This window comes from Rutidosis leptorrhynchoides, chromosome 6, assembly GCF_046630445.1.
Source record: "Rutidosis leptorrhynchoides isolate AG116_Rl617_1_P2 chromosome 6, CSIRO_AGI_Rlap_v1, whole genome shotgun sequence".
Taxonomy (NCBI): domain Eukaryota; kingdom Viridiplantae; phylum Streptophyta; class Magnoliopsida; order Asterales; family Asteraceae; genus Rutidosis; species Rutidosis leptorrhynchoides.
In genome coordinates this window covers 192,766,933-192,775,120 of record NC_092338.1, presented here as the reverse complement: position 1 = coordinate 192,775,120, position 8,188 = coordinate 192,766,933, and positions in this window count along the sequence as shown.

Sequence of the window (8,188 nt, the reverse complement as noted above, 5' to 3'; positions counted from 1 at the left end):
TCAAACTTGAGAATAAACATGCTATCAAGTGTCAACCAAAAGATCGGTGAGTTCATTAGTTTATCATAAGCATTCATTTTCTTCACTTTAATAGACCACAAGATTTCAGATATTTAATTGTACACGTAACACGAGTACAAAATAGTACGCATAACCTGCGAATTAAAAATCATTCATATGTTGAACACCTAGTAACCAACATTAACAAATGCATCTAGAATATCCCTAAATATACAGGTACACTCATCTGTATATAAAATTGAAGTACTAAAGCATCCATAACCTGGATGAGGTTTGTTAGGCCCATAGATCTATCTTCAGGATTTGCGTCAATTTGGGGGTCTGTTCCCAAATTCATAGGCTACCAAGCTAAAAGGGTGATATCCGGTATAATGATTCAACCATAGAATGTAGTTTCAAGTACTTGTGTCTATTTTGTAAAACAGTTATAAAAGCAACGCATTATTCTCAGTCCCAAAAATATATAAAAAGGGAGTAATGAAACTCACAATACAATATTTTGTCGTAAAAATATTCATACGATGAAATTGAACAATGCAGGGTTGGCCTTGGATTCACGAATCTATATCATTTGTATATTCATTAATACATATAATCTTAATCGAACAATTTCATATATTATAACTTTATATACTATTTATTTGATTTGTATATATATATATATATATTTAAAAATGATTATTATTATTATATATATATATATATATATATATATATATATATATATATATATATATATATTAAAATGCCTAATTTTTTATATATGGATATTTATATAAAGATTGTTAATATAATTAATTCATACTTATATGTAATATTACTTTTAAGTATATTTTTATATACATGATAATTTATAATATTAATAATAGTAAATAAAAGTTGTATTTGATTATAATTATAAAATTTTTTAAAGTTAATAATACTAATAATGATAATCCTATTAATAATACTTATGTTAATCATAATTACTCTAATACTTATAAAATGATAGTAATACTAATATTTATGAAAATAAATTGTATTATTTCCATAATAATAATAATATTAATCATACTCATAATAATGATATTAATATTAAATTGGTAAATTTTATATTTCTAGTAATACCTATAATACTAATAATAATATTAATAATAATAATATTAATAATAATTATACTTACATAATCATAAAATAATAATAAGTGATAAATAATAATAATTATTATTATAATACTAATTGATATTACTAATAGTAAATGATATTCATAATATTTAATAATAATACCAACTGTTAATACTTTGTAGTCATAACAATATTAGTAATAATTTACTTACTATAATCCTAATAATAATAATACATATTAATTAATAATAATACTAGTAATTATAATACTAATAATAATCAAAATAATGATAATAATAATGATAATAATAATGATAATAATTATACTAGCAATAATAATAATAATCATAATTTTTGTGATGAGAACTACTTTCCATAAGCCTTTCTAAAAAAAAATGCCCCGAACCGGGCTCGAACCCGAGACCTCTCGTTCCTCAACATAACACCTTAATTGTAGTGACCCGACAAAATCGTCATTGACGGCGCCGTTAACTTAGGTCCCGTTGCGTGGTCATAGTCCCTAAATGAGACACGTTTGACCAAAATTATGTCGCATTCGTTTGAAACGTATAAGACTTACAAAGTTTAGTTTACCAAACGGATCGACAACAAGTTTAAGTTTATAAAAGTAGTAATGTATAAATGAAATAACTTGAGACATAATTAGGTGAAAATCACGGTTGCTTTAAATAGTGTAAGTACGTAAACATTTGTTTGAATCTGATGGTGCTATCACTAGCGTATGCATGTATGCTTGACTCCAAGTAAGTAATTAAAGTGTATGCATATATGCTTGACCCCAAGCAAGTATGAGTGTACGCGGAAGCATGTATCAAATAGCCATTTATGAACTTTAGAAACATATAGAAAACTGTCAACGAAAAACGTTGGTGAAATCATAGGTGTTTGTAAATTTTGTTTTTGAACCACAAGATTTTGTATAGTTGATTATCCAAATCGTTTGAATTCCAAAAGTATGTTTGCGAGCACCCAATTATCAAGACTTAACTGTTTTACACCCTGTTGTGTAGTGTTAGAACATACACTAAACCCGAAAATATATTTCATCCGCTAACGGTAGCGAACCGTCCGAATGAGGCTCGTCAAGCCCATGTGATCACATAATATAAGTTCTTGCTTACACCCTGCAAGTGTAACTAATGATAATTGAATTGAGGCTTTTTTCTCTAACTCGCTGTGGAATGTTTGTTTCCATACTTGTGTTCAAAGTATAAAGTATGTAGTATAAAACTGTATATGTTTCTCATCCCATGATTTAAAAGTATAAAAGTTGTTGAAAGATGAGACTATGATCTCACCTCGAGTGCACGAGTATAAATGTACTTCACAAAGTAAACGTGTGCATGATAGTTGCTTAGCCTTGACCTAAACAAGTAAGTTGTATCAATTAACCGGTTACGACACAAGGTCGGGCGAAATGTGTTCAATTAGTCCCATGGCTCGTTATGACTCGAATATATAGCATGTGAGTCACGTTGTCAAGTTTCATGAAAGATACAAGTATAAAAGCACGTTAGAACGATCGCATAAGTATTTGGTTAAGTTTGACTAAAAGTCAAACTTTGGTCAAAGTCAAAGTCAACGAAAAAGTCAACGCGTTCGGGTTGGGTCCGGAACTATTTTTCTGAGCTAATAAATCATATATAAGCATGTTAGAACAAGTTACATGTTAATCGGAGGTGCGTAGCATAGTTGAAATTAAACGAAAAAGTGCAAAGTTGATCAGCCCCTGAACAAGGCAAATGTTGCACCGCGACATATGGTGGCCACGCCGCGACAATGGGCGTGGTCTGGTGCCTGGTCTGTTTCAAATGTTCAAGTCTCGAATCAAACTTCATTCAAACACATTTTATGAACCAAAAACACTTACAACACGTATCTTATATCGTTGGAAAGGTAATTTAATGAGGAATACAACTAAACACTTTTCATCAATCAAGTTCATCATTTACAAAAACAAAAACCTCATTGAATGATCGTTAAATGTTCAAAATCAAAGTTTCAAGTTCATAAAATGCATTTTTTGACTCGGGAATCCAATCCACACATATGATATGTCATTTCGAAGGTAATTAAACATACAATACAATTAAACACTTACTAAAAAAATTTCATAGTGTTCAATGCATCAAATGTTCATTTCAAAGTTCATCAAACCCTAATCAAAATCATGAATTCAATCAATTTATAAATGAAGCTTTTTCTAAATCAACCTACACATCAAAATGAAGCTAATGATGCTAGTAACACATTTAATACATGAACTTTAACATTAAAACAACATTTAATCATCCAAAATTCAAGATTAAGCACGCCCATTTCAAGTTCATGCTAGTTTATGCAAAACAACAAGATCGAGCAAATAATTCATATATTCATGCTAGACACGAGCCATAGATACTAACTAACACCATTTCAAGTAAAAAAATGAATTAGAGAAATCTAGAGTTTTAGAAATGTTACCCAAACGAGATGAAATTGGTACCAAAATGTAGAGGATGATGAGAGGATCACGAATATGTAATTTGTTTTGTTGTAAGCCTCCTAGATCGAATTTAGATGATGAATGAATGATTTTGGTGTTTGAGTTCAAAAATGGAAGTAGAGAAAAGAGAGAAAGAGATGAGAGGTGGAGGTGAAATGAATGGGTGGTGGAAAGTGGGTTAACTAGGTGACCTAGTCAACTAGTTTGCCCACTTGGCAACTTCGGTCCCTCAAGTTTCAAACGGGTGCGTGAATTAACCGAATGAATATTTTAAAAACGCTAGAGAAACCGGGAGATGTTATAACCAAATAACGGAAATATTTAGAATGTTAGTCAACGAAAGGTACCAATTTAGATAACGGAAGATATTATCTAAAAAAAAGACGGTGTTAAAATAAATTTAACGAAAAAATGCGGGATGTTACATTACCTACACCTTAAAATAAATTTCGTCCCGAAATTTAGTTGGTAGTAGTAGTTGTCGTTTCTTCCTTGAAATCTTGTGTTGCCAATTCTATGAATAAATGAGGGTACTTCCTTGGGAATTTCAACGAACTTTGACAGTCGGGATCTTACGTTGTTTCAGAGTTTGGTTACGCGATTCATAGTTTCAACCGGTTCTCCTGGGAAGTGAAGTTTATCATCGATAGTAAGTTCATCGAAGAGGATAACAAGTTCTTATTTCGCAAGACACGTCTTTAAGTTTGATAAACAGAATGTAGGATGAACGGAATTTGTTTGAGTGGGAATTCGAAACGGTAAGTAACGGGCCCAATACGCCCCAAGATTTCAAAAGGATTAATGTATCGCAGATTTAGCTTCCTACGTTTCTCGAAATGGATTACACCTCCTCAAGGTGCGACTTTTAACGTTACGTGGTTTCCCACTTGGAATTCGAGAGGTTTACGTCTAACATTTGCATGGCTCTTTTGGCGACTACGGATCGTCTTGGGCCTCTCTTGGATTTGAACGATCTTAACAGTTATTTCATGAATGAGTTCAATTCTGGTGGTTTGATTGTTGCCTAAGTCAGCCCAACAAATTGTAGAACAATAATTGCGGTCATATAAAGTTTCGAAAAGGTGCGGCGTTAATACACGAAAGAAAAATTTTGTAGTAAGATAATTTGACTAAAGGCAAGTACTTTTCCTCAAGTAAATTTGAAGTCGATAATACAAACTCGTATTATGGTTTCCAAGGTTTGAATCGTATGTTTGTTTGGTCCTTCGGGATGTGGTTGATGTGTTGTACTCATGTTTAAATGTGGTCCCGAGGCTTTTTGTAAATCACCTCGAAATTTAGAAGTGAACGAGGATCTCGATCCGAAACGAGGTACATTTCTTTAAGATATATTGAACAGGTTCGTTAGGGCTTGAAAACGTTAGTTAGAACAAGTTTCTCAAGAAATTCGCGCCGCGGAAGATTTATCGATTTCCGAAAACGTTCGTTAGGACTATTCTCCCTCGTGGTGAATACTAATATAACGTGAAGAGTCTTCCCCTCCATTGAGAATTTAGATAAAAGATTTCCTTAAATAGAAGTACGAGTGTAATGCGAGAGAAGTTTCCGCCTCGATGTGAGCATATCAAGCATGTTGTAGTTCGTCGATAAAACTGTGCAAAAACGAGATAGTATACACGTGTAACATAAGTCTGATGTTGAAAGAATTTTCCATTCATTTAGAAGCATAAATATGGTTTGACAATAATCGAAGATGTGTTCCGGGTATGGTTGTTGTCAGTATTCTCGGAGTTTTCAGATGTTCAAACAAGAAAAATGAAGTCATGTACATGGCACATGGTGGTGATTAGGTTGATCGAGTCCAATCACCATCACGAGTCATTAGAACTTTGGTATGACTTACCGTAATATAACCACGTTGATTGAGTGTCGTTATATTACGCTAACTTATACATCCATTCCTACATCACTCCATAGATTCAAGTTCGTGTAATCGTGAAGTTTTAAAATGAACAAAGTGTAACGACGTCTCTAACGTGACTCGTATTGAATCGAAAGAATTAGTGCAACTCTAAAGAAGCGTTCCCCAAGGGAAGTGTATAAATGATTGTTCACGTCAATGCGGTTCAAGTCAAACAATAATGTATTCCGGAACGAGAAGTGTAACGAATCATGATAACGAATAGTACGTAACCGTAGTGATAAGTAGTGACGACGATACTCACCTAGAGTAGTGATGATAGTAACAAGAAGTGGTAGATAGTAAGGAACACCGGTGTGACACCGATAGTAAATTGAGACGGTGGCGAATAACAATCTGGGAGACAGAGTTCCCGAACAAGTGTGACTAATGATGTCGTCGTCATCCTTACGCGTATGAATCTTAAGTTTACGTGTGTTACCCGAAAGTGGTAGATTACAGATTCGTATGATGAAAACTTGGTACCATTAAGAAGTTTGCCTAAGAATGATTCAAGTATGTATGCACAAGTAGTCAAGTAAGTGCTACCTATAGCAAATGCAAGTCAGAATATAATGGTTAACTATCCGGTTGTAGTCTAGATTCACTAATGCGTCCTAACGACTCTGTCAGACACACTAATGCACATCCTAGATCCCTACAACCAACGCTCTGATACCATCTGTAGATATCTGAAAAAATTATCATTGACGGCGCCGTTAACTTAGGACCCGTTGCGTGGTCATAGTCCCTAAATGAGACATGTTTGACCAAAATTATGTCGCATTCGTTTGAAACGTATAAGACTTACAAAGTTTAGTTTACCAAACGGATCGACAACAAGTTTAAGTTTACAAAATTAGTAATGTATAAATGAAATAACTTGCGACATAATTAGGTGAAAATCACGGTTGCTTTAAATAGCGTAAGTATGTAAACATTTGTTTGAATCCTAAGGTGATATCACTAGCGTATGCATGTATGCTTGACTCCAAGCAAGTAATCAAAGTGTATGCATGTATGCTTGACCCCAAGCAAGTATGAGTGTACGCGGAAGCATGTATAAAATAGCCATTTATGAACCTGAGAAACATATAGAAATCTGTCAACAAAAAACGTTGGTGAAATCATAGGTGTTGGTAAACGTTGTTTTTGAACCACAAGATTTTGTATAGTTGATTATCCAAATCGTTTGAATTCCAAAAGTATGTTCGCGAGCACCCAATTATCAAGACTTAAATGTTTTGCACCCTGTTGCGTAGTGTTAGAACATACACTAAACCCGAAAAATATTTCATCCGCTAAGGGTAGCGAACCGTCCGAATGAGGCTCGTCAAGCCCATGTGATCACATAATACAAGTTCTCGCTTACATCCTGCAAGTGTAACTAATGATAATTGAATTGAAGCTTTTTGTTCTAACTCGCTGTGGAATGTTTGTTTCCGTACTTGTGTTCAAAGTATAAAGTATGTAGTATAAAACTGTATATGTTTCTCATCTCATGATTTAAAAGTATAAAAGTTGTTGAAAGATGGGACTATGATCTCACCTCGAGTGCACGAGTATAAATGTACTTCACAAAGTAAACGTGTGCATGATAGTTGCTTAGCCTTGACCTAAACAAGTAAGTTGTATCATTTAACTGGTTACGACACAAGGTCGGGCGAAATGTGTTCAATTAGTCTCATGGCTCGTTATGACTCGAATATATAGCATGTGAGTCACGTTGTCAAGTTTCATGCAAGATACAAGTGTAAAAGCACGTTAGAACGATCACATAAGTATTTGGTTAAGTTTGACTAAAAGTCAAAATTTGGTCATAGTCAAAGTCAACGAAAAAGTCAACACGTTCGGGTCGGTTCCCGAACTATTTTTCTGAGCTAATAAATCATATATAAGCATGTTAGAACAAGTTACATGTTAATCGGAGGTGCGTAGCATAGTTGGAATTAAACAAAAAAGTGCAAAGTTGATCAGCCCCTGAATAAGGCAAATGTCACGCCGCGACATATGGTGGTCGCGCTGCGACAATGGGCGTGGTCTGGTGCCTGGTCTGTTTCAAATGTTCAAGTCTCGAATCAAACTTCATTCAAACACATTTTATGAACCGAAAACACTTACAACACGTATCTTATATCGTTGGAAACGTAACTTAACGAGGAATACAACTAAACAATTTTCATCAATCAAGTTCATCATTTACAAAAACAAACACCTCGTCGAATGATCGTTAAATGTTCAAAATTAAAGTTTCAAGTTCATAAAATGCATTTCTTGACTCGGGAATCCAATCCAAACATATGATATGCTGTTTCGAAGGTAATTAAACATATAATACAATTAAACACTTACTAACAAAATTTCATAGTGTTCAACGCATCAAAAGTTCATTTCAAAGTTCATTAAACCCTAATCAAAATCATGAATTCAATCATTTTGCAAATGAAGCTTTTTCTAAATCAACCTACACATCAAAATGAAGCTAATGATGCTAGTAACACATTTAATACATGAACTTTAACATTAAAACAACAATTAATCATCCAAAATTCAAGATTAAACACACCCATTTCAAGTTCATACTAGTTTATGCAAAACAACAAGATCGAGCAAATAATTCATATATTCATGCTAGA